The following is a 17,098-nucleotide window of genomic DNA, read 5'->3' as shown; positions in this document are numbered from 1 at the left end:
TCGAGTCACTTACCTTTTATGACCCAAGTAAACAAAGAAGAATCTTTTCTTCTAGATGCTGTTTCATCTCTAGAATGGATGGCATTTGCTTTTGTTGTTCTTATTTGATAATGATAGAGACAGAGAATGACCTCAGACATTAGACCATGAAATTCTAAATCATTTCTTCTTGCCAACATTTCTGTACCCTCTTCTTACAGAAACCACAAGGTAAGCATATGCATAGAGGGGACTTTACTACTACTGAACTTTTATTTTGCTTCTTTCCCTCCCCTCTGTAGCCCAGTTTCAATGGATTACTCCAATGATAGCAAAAAACTTGAACAAGGTAATTCATTCCAGGGCTTAAGCCACTGGATGGGGCAACTTCCAGATGGAATCACCTGAGACTCTTCTGATGCAAGAACTGTGGGCAAATAAAAAGAAAAATTCTCAAAGAAACCATACTCTAAGTTAAAAAAAGAGAAGTTGTGCCTGTATTATGGTCTAGTAAATATCTTAAATATTTGGTGATGAAATCATAGGAAGTGAGTAATTGAGATTAACCTAGAATTTCCCCTGAAGGTCAAATAAGTATACCTTATCTCATTAATATTAATAACCTATTAATAATTAGCTGGAGAGTGCTGACTAGAACTATTATATCCTTCAGGAACAAAGAATTATAGTTTCAGAAACCTCTATCCAAGCTGTTGTATTAATTTGGCAACAATGATATCAACACAGTGGTCAATGAAAGCTCATACAGTATCTCTTCTCTGTTATAAACAGAAGCTTCTTAAATGGAACATTACAGGACATTAATCTTTAATCTGACCTCAAGACCTCCTATTTCAGTCGAGAAGTCAATCAATAGGTTTTTCTGATCTGAATTTTATACTTCTATATTATCCAATAAAATTGAAATGGAAGTTATATAATACTACAGATTTGATCCAGTGAAAATGTTAAATCCTCACTATTAAATCAATTATTCTATGTGTAAAAAAATACTGTCCCCAGAAAATATTTCCAAACAATTCCCTGGCTCTTCCTAAACTCTTTTACTATCCAGCAGCCACAACAAATACAAGTCTCATGTGTCCCCTTTGGACGGCTGAACCACAATTCCTCAATCCCGTTGTCAAACAGTGAGCTACTGAGACTGCATCTAACTGCTAGGTTGGATTCTAAAGGAAGATATATGTAGAGGATATAAGCATAGACAATAAAAACCATTCCTTGTAAGGATGCTAGTAATGGTTGATGATTCCCAAGCCACTATATATTTCCCAGATTAGCTTAAATTTTGCAGCATCTTTTTCTTCATGCTAGAGGTAAGCCTAAGTAAGTGAAAGTTTTCTTTAAACTTTTCCTCTAAACTCACACTCTTACAATTCTAATACCCACCCCCACCCTCTTAGGTGAACTAAGAGCTATTTTTGTTGCTATTGGTGGTTGTTTCCCCCCTGGTCACACATTTTCACTGTAAGGAAGGTCTGGTTATGAAGGAATTGTCAGCCCCCTGGCCGTACAGTAGTATCTGTGCAAGGAGTTGTTGAAAGAGAGAGAGAGAGATCTTAGAAACCGTATAACCAAAATAGAAAAGAAAAGTGCTTCCAGTACCAGAACCCCAAAATTCCCATTTGTTGACTGATTTACATCAACTTCTCTCATCCAGGCTTAGGAGATGAACAGTGGCATGGATGGAGCTTATGTGCGGTTAACTGATCTTTCTTCTGTGGAGACCTAACAGTGCTGTTATCAAATGAGCATTTGGTTGTCAGTATCTGAGGATTTTATAAAGGTTCCTGAAAAATTCTTCCTTCTACTGCAAAATTCTGCTCATTAACTGTTGACAAATATTACTTCATACTTACTGGGTAATGAGATGGACAGTTCATCCCTGCCATGCCCATTTAAAGTTATGTTGCCCTAGAAAGCGTCTTCAATAATCTTCAGTTTAGCCATAGCTGAAATTGATTCCAAATCTGTAAATGCCCCCCTTAAAAATACTATATATCTGTCATTATCAAGCTAATTTCTTTAACTGAAGAAATTTATAGAACTACAAGACAATTTATCTATTCTGCCTTTTTTCCTACAAGAAAATTAAAGTTTTAAAATCTATTAAAAATATATGTCTACCTTCAATTTTCTTGTTCATTCTTGTTTTAAGCAAGATAAGTAATTTAGGAGTAGAGTACGGGTATCCTCTTCAGCAGCTTCAGTTTGAAACATCTTCTAATATTATTGATACTGATGTAGCTACCTAAGGTTTTAACATTAACAAAGTATTGTTTGACAAACTTTTTGCATTTACTCATATTTCTCTTGAAGAAAAATTCTGACTTTCAAAGTTTTTCTTTTAAAATGGACACCTCAAGGGGCACCTGGTGTCTCAGTCGGTTAAGCATCTGACTCTTGGTTTCATCTCAGGCCGAGATCTCAGATTGTGGGATCCAGTGTGTTGGGCTTTGTGCTCTATGGGAAGTCTGCTTGAGATTCTTCCCTCTCCCTCTGCCCCCTCCCTCTCTCTTTCTCTCAAATAAATAAATAAATCTTAAAAAAATTTAAAAAAATGGACACTTCATAATGTCACCATAGAGACAGTAATGCTAACATAACTTCTTCTACTACTTTAGGTAGGTTAGAAGGGGCAACAGAGTCATCCATAGTCAAGATTTTTTTTTTCCCCAGAGCATCACAACATTACAAAACAAATAAATTAAACACTGGAATTACTTGTATGTGATTTTTACTAAGGTAACTTGTTTATTGTGATTTGAATTTTAACAATATGACTTATTTTATGAACACATTAAAATAATTTAGCACATTAAAATAAATGACTCCTATAATTAAAACAAAAATATTGTTCCTATATCCAATGTGTGAAGCATGCCCCCTAATTTCACTTATACCCACAATAATATTATCCCCTCCTTTCTTTTTGAGGGTTTAATTTAGAAAAGCGTGGTGATCTTAATGCTCTTCTTTTTCTATTATTATTATCATTATGTTATGTTAGACACAATATAGTACATCATTGGTTTTTGATGTAGTGTTCCATGATCCATTGTTTGTGTATAACACCCAGTGCTCTATGCAACATGTGCCTTCCTTAATACCCATCACCAGGCCAACCCATCCTTCTCATTTCTAAAACCCTCAGTTTGTTTCTGTGTCCATAGTCTCTCACAGTTTGTCTCCCCTCCAGGATCCCCCCCTTCATTTTTCTCTTCCTCCCCCTAATGTCCTCCATGCTATTCTTTATGTTCCACAAATAAGTGAAACAATATGATAATTGACTTCCTCTGCTTGACTTATTTCAATTAACATAATCTCCTCTAGTCCCATCTATGTCAATGCAAACCTTGGGTATTCGTCCTTTCTGATGGCTGAGTAATATTCCATTGTGTATATGGACCATATCTCGACTATTTCCACAGTTTGGCTATTGTGGACATTGTTGCCAAGAAAATTGGGTACATATGGCTCTTCTTTTTACTACATCTATATCTTTGGGGTAAATAACCAGTAGTGCAATTGCTGGTCATAGGGTAGCTCTATTTTTAATGTTCTTCTAATGCTCACTTTCTGTATTACACTAGCTCCATTATAAAATCATTTTAACAATGTTAATTTTACCTAATACATATATATTTAGATTTACTTTTTTCAAATTTATTTTAATCATCCTCTTATTAACACAGCTAAGAATCAGAGTTAATCAACTCTCTAACATAACTGCATAGACTATCTTTATACTATGTACATAGAATTCTTAGGGACTTTCAAAACCTCTATCATAATTTGCTTGAAAACACTTGCATCTCATTCTCTTTGTTTTGGGAAAAACAGAAAATCACATGCAGTTTGCTCCCTACTCTTGATTTTTTTTTCACTTTGTTCTAGAACAAGCTGCCTCTTCTCTTTATATCAGCTGTCCCAATATAACTTATCTCAAGGCTCAGACTCTTCATTATGTCTTTCTTCAAGGCTTTCAAGTGCACTTAGAATCATCTTCATAAAATAGCTCTGTATGTGTACCTTATATTTTTACTTAATTACCTCATGTATGTACTTTGCCTCTTTACTAGCTTGTAATGCCTTTGTGAAAAGAGAGTTTATTCTTCTTCTAATTCCCCAATATATCCCCATGATGGACATCAGAGTGATGGAGTTAAATGAGGGATGCATTCTAATATTTCCTTAAAATTATGTGTACCTCCACTTTAAGTTATGTTGCTGTAAAGTTAATCATTCCTCAAAACTTTATTATGCAATTTTAAAATTTAGGCAATACTGTTGGGAATGATCTGGTCTCTCCTCATCAAAGTTTTAAGTAAAATAAAAGTTTTAAAACAATTATAGGTATTTCTTTGGTAAGTGATAGAGTATATGAGATTTTTAGGATAGAAATATTGAAATAGTATCTATAATTTGGCTAATAAATCAATATATAGTTATGTATGTGTTTTGACATAATAATAAATACTGTTCACTAGTAATTATTAGTAGTACTTAATGATTATTTAACATTTTAGAAATTTTTTTCAGTAATCAAATATGTCAGCTTTCCAGCTTATATTTATTTTTATTTTTTTAAAGATTTTATTTATTTATTTGAAAGAGAGAGAGATCACAAGTAGGCAGAGAGGCATGCAGAGAGAGAGGGGGAAACAGGCTCCCTGTGGGGTTTGATCCCAGGACCCTGAGACCATGACCTGAGCTGAAGGCAGAGGCTTAACCCAGTGAGTCACACAAGCACCCCCCAGCTTATATTTTAAAAAGCAATCAAAGCAATTAAAAATACATGGAAAACATTAAATATAAACAAATATTTGAATACCTACTTAAGTTCTAATTTTTCATAAAGACGAATTATAATTACAAGTTTATAAGAATTATTTCTGTTAAACATGTCCTAGAATATACATATTGCATTGCACTTAAAGCAAACACTACTACTAAGAACCCTCCAAAATACGTGCTCCTTCTTTAATAATGTAGAATTTTATTTTAGGAGGAAGTTCATGAAGGAGAGATTCCATTTTCAATTTTTGGTTTGTTTTGTCCACAAATTGTCTTCCTGTACCAGATATATCCATCTCTATTAGTAATATATTTTCCTTAAATTTTAGCATCCTCCTTAATAAACACATGTGGATAAGGAAGTACTAAGGAAGGCATACCTCTTCCTGAAATGGCATTACTTGAAAAAATTGTCTCTAAATTGTCATTGATATGTTTTCTTTTCCTACCTCTAAAATGTTGACTGTCTTCTGCCTGATGTGTGTTGAATTTGGTTTTAAATTCAAATTAGTTGCTTTTTAGGCATGTCCTTGAATCTGTCACAGTAAACTGATGCAAAATTGTTTTGTTTACTCATATTCTCATGCTCCTTCCTGCAATTAGATAATGAACATGATCTATTCTCATGCAGCACTTTCTTGTGCTTTTAATCAAACCACAGTAGATAATTTATAAACTCTTTTTTAAAGAATTTTTTGTTTCTGATTTTTGGATGCTAAACAAGGATTGAATTATAAATCTGAAGTTAAAATGTAGAGTTTAATATAACCAGCAAAAAAAAAAAAAAGAAAAAAATAGCTCACATGATAAAGTTAGGAAATCTCTAAGGATACATTCCTTCTAATTAAGGGTAAACATTACAGGAGGCACCTGCGTGGCTCAGTCAGTTAAGCATCTGACTCTTGATCACATCTTGATCTCAGCATTGTGAGCTCAAGCCCTGCACTGGGCTTCACGCTGTCCATGGGGCCTACTTAAAAGAAGAAAAAGAAGAAGAAAAGAAAACAGTAAATAACACAGTAACAAATGTATTCCCCTGTGATAGCAACAGTTGCTTTGTGTTTTAATCAAGCTGAAATTGGAATAGGATTGAGAAATGTGGAAATAATTGTGGAGTATTCTCTATCTTCTCTGTAGTCCTTACTATTCAATCCTTTGGCTTTTGCAGAAAGTGTCTCCTTTTTTACCATCTGGCACTCAAGGCATTAACACAATAACAGATATTCACATCTCTATCTTATTTTGTGCTACAGTAGGAAGCTAAAAGGCTTTGGCTCCTTAAAGGTTGATCACGGAAATAACAAATGTATGCCTCCCTGTTTTACAAAACAGAAATTAAAAAGTAAGTACAGATAAAGGTTAGCCCGAATGACTCAGAAACAGTAATAAGGTTTTGGAAAAAAAATAAAGGCTACATACACCATTTTAAAATCCACAAATGTTATGGAGAAATCTAAAGTCCATACTTATTTATATAGTAAAGATTTTTTGTTGTTATCAAAGTTCTTGATTGCAAGACATTAAAGTTCACTGTGGCTATCTTAAGCAGAAATAAAATTTATTGGAACACCAGACTAAGAGAAGCAGGCAAGTGAATTCGACAGAAACCATGGAAACAAGGTAGGTTAAAGGAAGAAGAAACAGAAACAACCTGGCCAACATACCACCTTAACTTCAGGCCATCATTAATACTGTTTGCCCAAGTGAAAACCTAAGCATCCCTTTATCTTTTGCCTTACTTGGTTTGAGAAAGCATTGCCTGGACCTGTGTAGGTCATGTTTCTATCCTCTGGATAAGGCAGTAAAATTATTTACAGATCCCCTTGGCCTCTGTCATGGAAGTATAAAATATGCACTGTAAAACAGTGCAGAACAATGATGCATTATTAGAGAAAAATGAAAATTATATATTTAGAAAATGTCTAGAAATTATTTTCTTACTTATGATTACATTCTAGTATGTTTACATAAAAACGTTTCTGAAAATTCCTTAGACATTAGTCACTCTTTTTTTTTTTAAGATTTTATTTATTTATTTATTTACAGACAGAGATCACAAGTAGGCAGAGAGGCAGGCAGAGAGAGAGGAGGAAGCAGGCTCCCCGCTGAGCAGAGGGCCCTATGTGGGGCTCGATCCCAGGACCCTGAGATCATGACCTGAGCCAAAGGCAGAGGCTTAACCCACTGAGCCACCCAGGCACCCCTTAGTCACTCTTTTTTAGTCACCCCTTGAGACAGACTGTGGAGGTGGGTATGATTTATCCCAGGTACATGTGCCCTGGATCACAAAGTGGATTCTAAAAAACACACCTTGAAGGAGGAATGTAGTCAGTATTTGTAAGAGTGACTACAACACATTCTATCCTCATTGTTTTCTCACTTCCAGGACAGCAAATAGTCTCTTCTCTGTGACTCTAAAATTTATTCATCTCAGCTCATTTCCAGAAACCAAATTTTTAATTTAAAGTGTATCTTGTTAGAATGAATAACTTAGTGAATGAATGAATGAATAAAAGAATGAACAAATTAATGAATGAATGAATGAATAAAAAGACTCTAAGGAATACTGTGCTAGATGATCTTGTCTCTTGAGAGCTAGAGAATATTGAGCATTGCTTCTTGACCAAAGTTTCGGACTCTTTCAACCAAGGGGCTTAAGCTACTTTGGTTCTCAAATAATTGTTTCTCAGTCACCCACCTGCATAAACACTTGTTGAATGACATTGTCCAGAATTCATTTTATTTCACTAATGCAAAAGAACTATATCATTTTGGAAAATTGAAATATATAAGACAACAGAATTAAATTGATGCAAATTTTAATTCAAGTTATCCCTTTGCTTATTTTCCCTTTAGTTTGTAAGGCAGAAATTCTGATTTAGAAACTAACATTGAAGAATAGATTTAAAATAAGCTCCTTATGTTAGCCAGATACTGTTCTTAGTACCTCATTTATCTTTCCTGTGACCAAGGTCAAATCATTTAACCTCGCGGAACCCGAAGGTTGCTGTAATCTGTTTTCCTAACCAATCTCTTGAACACAATGTGTAGTACTGGTAAATACTATTTGAGATAGAAATGCAGTAACATTGTTGCAGAGAGCACTGAAGGAAAATCAGAAGCCTTAACTCCACATGGGTGTTTATGTTTATGAGAGAAAAAAGAAGAATGCTGAATAACTAAAAGACAGTCTTTACAACTGCAGGGACATTTGTAAAATACAATAATCTATAATAATCAATAATCAATAGTAATAATCTCCACCATAAAGTATACACAATTTCAAGATGTAAAACTCAAGTAAATATAAAATGGTTTGGTCAAACAAACATCATAATATGTATTCTGTATTCATCAGTGTTTCTGTAAAAAGGAAATTTTGCTATATAATTACTATGTAAGTGTCAATCCTTAGGTGGTTCACAAATAAGAATTCTAAAATATGTCAAAATTTATTACTATATGTTTTCCAAGTAATCTGAATAACTTTAAAATTCCATTTTATCCATTGGCTTTTATGTTACAGCTACTTGGATTTTGTATGTGTGTGTGACTGATCTAGAGATTACAAAAATCATCTTTCATTGTTCACAGTCTGCTTAGAGTTAATATTTTACCATAATACATAAAATATATAAAACCATATAACTCTCTGTGTCCATAACTAAGCCCCATTTATGTTTCATGTTACAGTTATCTGTAATATATCTACATACATCAGAAACCCCACAAAAAACCTGCTATATTTTTTATTTTAAATGATCCTTTTTATTTTAAAGAAATGAAAAAATTGTTGTCTTTTTTATTTATCCAGATAGATCTCATTTCTGATGAACTCATTTCTTTCCACAGACTTAATATCTTCCTAGAAATCTAGTAACAGTTCTCTAAATTGGGTTTATGTAGGAATGTATTTATTTCACTTTATCTTTGAAGAATATTTTTCCTGGCTATTGACCTCTGGGTTGACAATTTTTTCTCTCAGTACTCTAAGGAGTTCAGTTTGATATCTCCTTGCCTCTATAGTTTTTGATAAAAATTCATTGACAGTATAAATTTGTCTTCCGTCTATGTATTATGATATTTTCTCCTTGAGTTTTCAAGATTTTCTTCTTCTCTCTCTTTTTTAAAAATTTTATTTATTTATATTAACATATTATTTGTTTCAGGGGTACAGGTCTGTGAATCATCAGTCTTAACACAATTCATAGCACTCACCATGGCATATACCCTCCCCAGTGTCCATCACCCAGCCACCCTATCCTTACCCTGCCCCCCAGCAACCCTCAGTTTGTTTCCTGAGATGAAAAGTCTCTTATAGTTTGTCTCCCTCCCAGGTCACATCTTGTTTCATTTTTCACTCCCTTCCGTCCATGATCCCCCGCCCTGCCTCTCAAATTCTTTATATCAGTGTGATCATATGATAATTGTCTTTCTCTGATTGACTTGTTTCTCTTAGCGTAATACCCGATAGTTCCAACCATGTCATTGCAAATGGCAAGATTTCATTTTTTTTGATGGCTGCATAATATTCTTTTGTGTATATATGTACATCTTCTTTATCCTTTAGTCTGTTGATGGACATCTAGGCTCTCTCCGTAGTTTGGCTATTGTGAACATTGCTGGTATAAACATTCAGGAGCACATGCCACTTCACATCACTGCATTGGTATCTTTAGGGTAAATACCCAGTAAGGTGATTGCTGGGTTGGAGGGTAACTCTATTTTCAACTTTTTGAGGAACCTCCATACTGTTTTCCAAAGTGGCTGCACCAGCTTGCATTCCCACCAACAATATAGGAGGATTCCCCTTTCTCTGCATCCTTGTGAACACCTGTCATTTCCCGACTGGTTAATTTTAGCCATTCTGACTGGTGTGAGGTGGTATCTCATTGTGGTTTTGATTTGTATTTCCCTGATGCCAAGTGATGTTGAGCAATTTTTCATGTGTCTTTTGGCCGTTTGGATGTCTTCTTTGCAGAAATGTCTGCTCATGTCTTCTGCCCATGCCTTGATTGGATTATTTGTACTTTGTTTTTAATTTAAAATTTTTCAATTTTTGTGCCAGAGCATAGTTGGCATTTATTCATACTGCTTAGGGTTTGATGAACTTCATTTTGAAAATTTATATCCTTCACCAAATTTTAGACATTTTGGTCACCATTTCCTTAAATATTTTTCCTGTCCCATTATTACTCTCCTCTTGTCTGAGGACATATATACACCACATATATATTGAATTCTTTACATGCTTTCCCAAAGATTCAATTCATTTAAGTCATTGTTTTCATCTTCTTCAGATTAGAGTATTTTCGTTTACTTATTTTCAATTTCACTGGATCTATTCTGGTCACTGGCTCTATTCAAGTTCACTGGATCACCATTCTAAGTAAAATTATTTAAGTGAAGAGGTTTTTTCTCATTCCATGTGCATTCTTTAAGTTTTGATATTTTCTTTTTTTTTTTTAATCATTTACCTGTAAACCTTTTCTATCTTTTCTATAACTGGAAGTATGTTTCTTTAATGTTATTGACCATAGTAGTGATATCTATGATAAAATTCAGACTTGCTAATTTTAACATCTGGTCGTTTGGAGTTATTCTCTCTTAATTATTTTTCTTTTGAGAAACTGTAGTATTTGTCTTCCTTTTTTGTTATATTGAATAATTTTGATTCTATTCTGGATATTATGAATGTTATATTGGGAAGACTCTAGATTCTGCATTACTTTTCTGAAAATTATGGTTTCCGTTATTAAACAATCAACAGAGCTGAAATCAATTGCTGAATCTCTCTCTTGTATGGCAGCTCAAGCCTTTATTCAGCTCTTTTTTGTCTAACTAGATTGATGAAAGTATGTATGATTCAAAATATAGCCCAAAGATTTGGACAGAATTTGCACACAGATTTTAAGATTGCCACTGACTTGGAAGATTTTCTACTAATGCTCTAATGACTCTGGTTGTCCTGAATTTTGATTTTTAGTTCTTCAATAGAGAAAGACTCTGTTGTCCCTGTGTTTCTGTCCCTCTCTCTCCACCCTCCCACCTGTGAGCGCGCACACGCACGTGTGTGTGTGTGTGTGTGTGTGTGTGTGTGTGTGTGTGTGTGTGTGAGAGAGAGAGAGAGTTTAAGCCGACCCTCATGTTGGCATCTTGGCTCTAACCTCAGGGTAAAAGTTATGAAAATAGAAATATCCAAACCTTATCAAATTTGTACCAAATGTTGTCACCAGAGTCTGCCTACTTTTGTTTACTTTTTAGTGCCTTCAGAACATCATTTATTTGTATTTTGTCCAGAGTTTACCGTTCTATTCTGCAGGAGGGTTGGGTTTGACAGAATCTGATTAGTCTATCTATTACAATTATTGTATCAATCTATATTAACATTCACTGTTAAAACTCACTTTGAAACCATTGATATTTTGAATCATCTTTTTGAAACTTTATAATTTTGATTGGTAAAATGCTATTTAATGTGTACTTTCTACTTTTTTTTTTCTACTTTTTAATTCAGTGTCAAATGTTTCTGTGTATTTACTTACTGACTAAATTTGCTCTACTGAAGACTACTCATTCTTTATTATTGATTTCAGGTCACTAGTAATATTCTTATTTTTAATTTTTTTCAAAAGCTCTTGAATGACTTTATTATAATTATTAAATTATAAATTATATATACATACACACATTAATACGTTGTATTTGGGAGTCATTTATTTGATTTAATTTATTTATACACAAATGCCTATTATGTATTCTAAATATTATAGTCTTAAATACAGTTTGCTACTTAACCCAAATGTTCTTTAATTGTGTTTCAAAAAAGTAAACTTTATTTTTAATTATTTACTCTTCCAGATAAACTCACAATTAGTGTTTTTTTCAGTTCCCCCCAAAATTCCATTATAATAATGGTTGAAAAATACTACAAACATAAAAATAACTTGAAAGAATTAGTAACCTTACTGCTCACTACTTCTGATTAGAGCCATTTATATCTTCTCAGATATTTAACTCTTATTTTGCTTGGGTTTAAATTATTAAATATTATAAGAAATATTTCTTATAAGAATTGTGTATTTTCTTTAATAATAGTGAATATTTATTTTTAAATATTATTTTGAAAGTAATTATTGATATTTTGCAAGAATGTTGACATATTTTATGTTAAAAATCTTAATTTATTATTATAAAATGTTTGTTACCTACACTATATGTGGTATAGTAAATAATTATGAAATATTTTCTTTCTAGTCTATTTCTCTCAGTTAGCTATAGGAGTTAACAGTGGTATCCTATTCATATACCTGTTTTTAGAAATAATAAATTGTGGGTGACAGAAATAATTGTGCAGGGGGGATACCTGATTTAATCTCAGTAAGAAGACAGTCTTCAGGGAATATAAATTCAGTCATAGAAACTCTGATCAGTTGCTTCTGATGACTCCTGAAGCAGAAAGACCATAAAGTGTTAATAGATGGCATGGTTTTTAAAAAGCAGAATGACCTATTACAGGCAGAAAGGATTCAGGGAATGCATCTACACTTCTTTTATCACTGTCATCTGATCAATTATTATTTTTAGGTGAATTCGTCAATGAGAACTTGGGTTTAAGAAAAATCCAATATAAATTACTTCTTATTCATATTTTACCTAATTCAACTTACTTAACAATGAACATTATAAACAGATATTTGCATAGGAAATATCAGTAACATATAAAGGCTTCCTTTCATACGGAACAAGGAAATTCATGGTTTTTTTGACATACAAAAAGTCAAGATCCAAAATCTGATTCTGTCCCCAAGGTTTAGCCACAGTGTTGTATCCAGCCATTTCACACCATCAGTGGTGACATCCACGTCAAAAACTCAAAAGCATCATCCTTACTGAAGGAATCTGAGCTCTCTATGATGGGAACTAGTATCCTGTTGTGCAAGTAGAATTGTAGCAATTTCCCCTAGACCTTTGCATAAATGTGTGGTAGAGCACATTGCAAACATTCTGGCTCTTTATAGAAATGGTGAACATGAGGGAGTCACCTCCATCATGCCCCTGTGAATCATCTAGCTTCAGAAATATTCTGCCCTTTTATTCTGAAGCTCCAGGAGGAGCATGATCAGCATTTGAATTGTTAGAACTCAACTCTAAAAATGTCCTTGCCAGAATATATTTCATGAAAGTTGTATATCGTTTTTAAACACTGAAAAAGAGAGCAGTGCTTGCTTTTTCCCCAGCTGTGCTAGTGAGTGAGTCCTTCATTCTAATTTTCATAACCAAATTTGCAGATGCTTAAATTTCACTGCTTCAAATATTTTCTTGAGTATTTGGAAGACTTTTAAATCTAAGTATTGTTCTCTCTTGAGCAAAGGTGGCTTCAAGTAGAATAATTTTCACTTTTCATATTGTTGGCCTTCTCTTCTCTTCTAGTCTTTCCTCCCCAGAATCAAAGAATTTACCTGATTTCAGAATCTTTCCCCAACGTTGAAGTGATGCTTCACCTCCATAGAGAGTTACTGTGGAGTGACTGTGTCACCAGTGTTTGACCTTAGAGCATTGCTGCCACAGCCTTTGAATTTAAAATTCATTACTAAATGTCAGAAATTGCACTCAGCCCTGTGACAAGTTATTAGCTTTGACCCTCACCCCTACAGTTTATTTGATGCTTTGAGATTTGTCACAATTTCCTTTTTCTACCTCTTGTAACGTCTCACAACTTTCTTGCCATCTGTAGGGTGGAAGCTCGTACTTAGTGATTCCCTTCAATCTGCAATAATCTGTCATGTATCTTAAAAAATGACATGTGTGAATTTTGTACAATATGCTTTATCTTAATTATTTTGGTTTTTTTTTTTACAGACTTAAAACTTATTATAATTTTTTCAATTATAAAGATATATACCTGGGATGCCTGGGTGGCTCAGTCCATTAACATCTGCCTCTGGCTCAGGTCATGATCCTGGCATCCTGGGATAGAGTCCCTCATGGTGCTGTCTGCTCAGCAGGGAGACTGCTTCTCCCTCTCTCTGCTGCTCCTGCTGCTTGTGCTTTTTGTCTCTCTGTCTCTGATGAACAAATAAAATCTTTAAAAAAATAAAAATAAAAATATATACCCACTTAAAAAAGAAAACAAAAGAATGAAGGAGGAAGAAAGGTTTTCTGGCAAGGGTCAGGTGTGCCTGGTGGCGCTCACAACTTTCTCCTAAGAGTCAGCAGTTTATGAAGAATTGAGATGCTCTAGGAATAGCCCTCTTGAGTCACTTCCTAATGAGGTGTGGTTTGGGAGGATTGATAGTCATCCAAGTTTCAGATTTCCAAAGTCATTCTCTAAATCATTCAGGGACATCAGGATCCTCCTGAGCCATTAGTTTCATGCTTTTACTATAGCGTTCCAGGTGGTTCCAGGGCAGGAAAGGCCTGTCTTGGGTGTTTACAAACTTCCCCCTGCAGTCCTCAAACTCCAGGCAGCTCATGACACCCACTGGGATCCTCAATGTCTGCATATGTCTCAGCGTCTGCTGATACTTCCAGCGCCAGCGGAAGTGCAGGCGGGAGACAAAGTTCTGAAAGCGGAGGTGAGGGCCATCTTTGACCAAGGCAACCAGTTCTCAGGCACAGGTGGGGCAGGGGCTCCATGTGACACAGCAGGGAATTTCAAATCTCTGGGATCAGACTACTTGCAGTAACTTGATCTTGTCAATAATCCAAATTTTTCCATGGTGCTTTTTCTTGTTTTGAAGGCAGTCTTCAGCAATTATAGGGCCTTCGCTAGCTTCAGCTGGTAGTACGGGGAGATCTTCCTCCAGTCGTAGGGTGTCGTGACCTGATTCTGGCTGCCAAACTGACAGTAAAATACTTCTTTTAGTGGAATCATTGTGGTTCTGACCCTGGGAATCCCTATGCAGCTGCCTCTCCTCAGTTGCCTTGTCCCGCCCTGCCCTTTGATGGGGCACGAGGACTCCTTCCTTCTAAATGGCCTTGCTTTGGAAAAGCCGCAGACTGAGAGCGACCTACAAGGCCGCCTCCGTGGAGGCCCTCAATGCTTTTGTTTTGAACACTGATTAAGACCCCTCTGCCACATTTTATTTTTATTTTTATTCTCTCTTGAACACTTCTGTCAGATTGTAAAAAGGAAGAGGGAGGAATTAAAGCTCACTCTTTCTTATGTTAACATCTTGCTTATAAGCTTCCAAATTCATACATTTAATCATAAATACCAAAATAAAAAGTATATATCACCTTTAACTTTAGACTATTAAAGATTTACATTTGAGACTTAATTATTCTTTGAAATTTGAAGCTTAAGATAAGTTTCTTTGGAAGAAATAAAGCCAACTTTTTATTTGAGGGGGTGGGGAGAATCGTGCTCCACTGAACAGCTAAAGTAAACATGACTCTTACAGTAATTTGGCTAGACCAGTAAAGATGATGGTGCAGCAAAGAAACAGAAGTGATACCCTCAGGAATGAAATAGGGTGTGATCGTGGGATAGTATGGGAATGTGGGTACTGGCCTCTGCGGGAGACTCACGATATGGAGCCAGAGGACATTAGCGAAGGTGAGCTTAGCATAAATGAGGAAGGTGATTGTGATGAAATATCACAGAGGAAGTAATACTAGAGAGTAAATTTCATGTTGATAGAATTCTTAGAGGTGTTTCATAGCATTGAAGGTGTTTCATAGCATTGAAGGTACAAAAGATAAAACATTGGGGCGCCTGGGTGGCTCAGTGGGTTAAAGCCTCTGCCTTCGGCTCAGGTCATGATCCCAGAGTCTTGGGATGGAGCCCCGCATGGGGCTCTCTGCTGAGCAAAGAGCCTGCTTCCCCTCCTTCTCTCTCTGCCTGCCTCTCTGCCTGCTTGTGATCTCTGACTGTCAAATAAAAAAATTTAAAAAAAAAATCTAAAAAAAAAAAAAAGATAAAACATCAAAAGCTGACCTAAATTTAAAAGGAAGGATGACAATTCAACAAGGCATTGATTGTTCCATATCATAAGTATCATAAACAGAGATGGGGAAACAAACACTATTCGATCTGCTTTTTAGGAGTTGTTTTTATTTATTTAATTATTTATTTTTTCAAAGAAACAAAACACTTTAGTTGTCAATGTTTTGAACATTTTAATATAGCCTGTTCTAAGTAAATATTAATTTTACCATTTCTTCATTCCCTGTAAATGTATAACTAATGATAAGAGAGTTTTTAATATTTCAGTAAAGGTTTTAAAAGGTCATGGAACAATTATAATTCTTCCCATTGAAGTTTCAGATAGCTTTGCTTGGTTTAAGCTCACACTATCAATTTTATAATCTCAAGTGAGGACTGTTCATATGTTAAATGACACAAGAGGAACTACTCATTTATTTAATTAAGTTAAATAACTCAGAAATGCAGAAATAAAACAAATAAAAACAAATAACAGCACTTCCCTTATATTTAGTGTTAGTTAGCACAGTGTTCATAGTTTTTTGCAGTTTGTCTTCAAATTAATTCTATTTTTCTTTCTTAGAAGAACAGATCCGTTTCTCTCACCTTATATTCATATTATATCAGATTACCAAGAATGCTTAGGACTTGCCCTATATATATATTTTTCATTTAATGCCCAGATTATTTTTCCTACATCATTATTAAGCCACAATAGCATCATTTTCTCTGAGTTTTCTAGACTGCTTCCTCCTAATCAAATGATTTGTTATTCAGTTCTCCTTCCATAGGAATGATTTTCTATCTCTATTATGGCGCATCGTGGAAAGTAAGTCATATATTAAGTCATATGCTGAGCTATTCTTATGCTCCTGTTCCTCTTCTTGTTTACTGGTATTCCCCTAGTACATACCATAGTGGCAAAATTAATAATATATCAGTACATTTTGATTGTCCTTAAAATATTTAAAATTTTTAAAATTTTTAAATTTTAAAATTTTGGCTATGTTTTCAAAACACACACACATTTTTAACTTTTGGTCAGTACTGTCGTATCATAAGTTTATTGAAATGCAACATTTTGCTACTTTTATAGATTGGTGGGTCATTATTCAGCCTACTACAATATCAAATATACTATTTTTCACAGTAGTCAATGAATTATTCTACTACTTTGCATTGAAACAACGTGAGTCGATATGGAAAACAATTGTTCTGATACTCTGTGAACTAGCAGATGACTCAGACTACCTATAAAGAATTATGATTGATTATTCATTAATGTCTAGAGATAGACTGTGACTTTCTTATTCTGGTTAGAAAACCAACTAAAAAAATCTTTATCAAACCCTATTATCTCTGTAACCTCCA

General features: G+C 34.5%; 2 pseudogenes; both read right to left on the bottom strand.

The window, feature by feature from the left end:
• The window catches only part of LOC111146928, a 90,434-nt pseudogene extending 76,850 nt beyond the window's left edge, over window positions 1–13,584 (bottom strand).
• A 511-nt stretch (window positions 13,585–14,095) lies between these two features.
• On the bottom strand, window positions 14,096–14,674 carry LOC111146927 (annotated as a pseudogene).
• Between the last annotated feature and the right edge of the window lie 2,424 nt (window positions 14,675–17,098).

Source organism: Enhydra lutris, unplaced genomic scaffold (genome assembly GCF_002288905.1).
Source record: "Enhydra lutris kenyoni isolate GAN:26980312 unplaced genomic scaffold, ASM228890v2 scaffoldscaffold15, whole genome shotgun sequence".
Taxonomy (NCBI): domain Eukaryota; kingdom Metazoa; phylum Chordata; class Mammalia; order Carnivora; family Mustelidae; genus Enhydra; species Enhydra lutris.
This window is presented reverse-complemented; position numbering and strand designations above follow the sequence as displayed.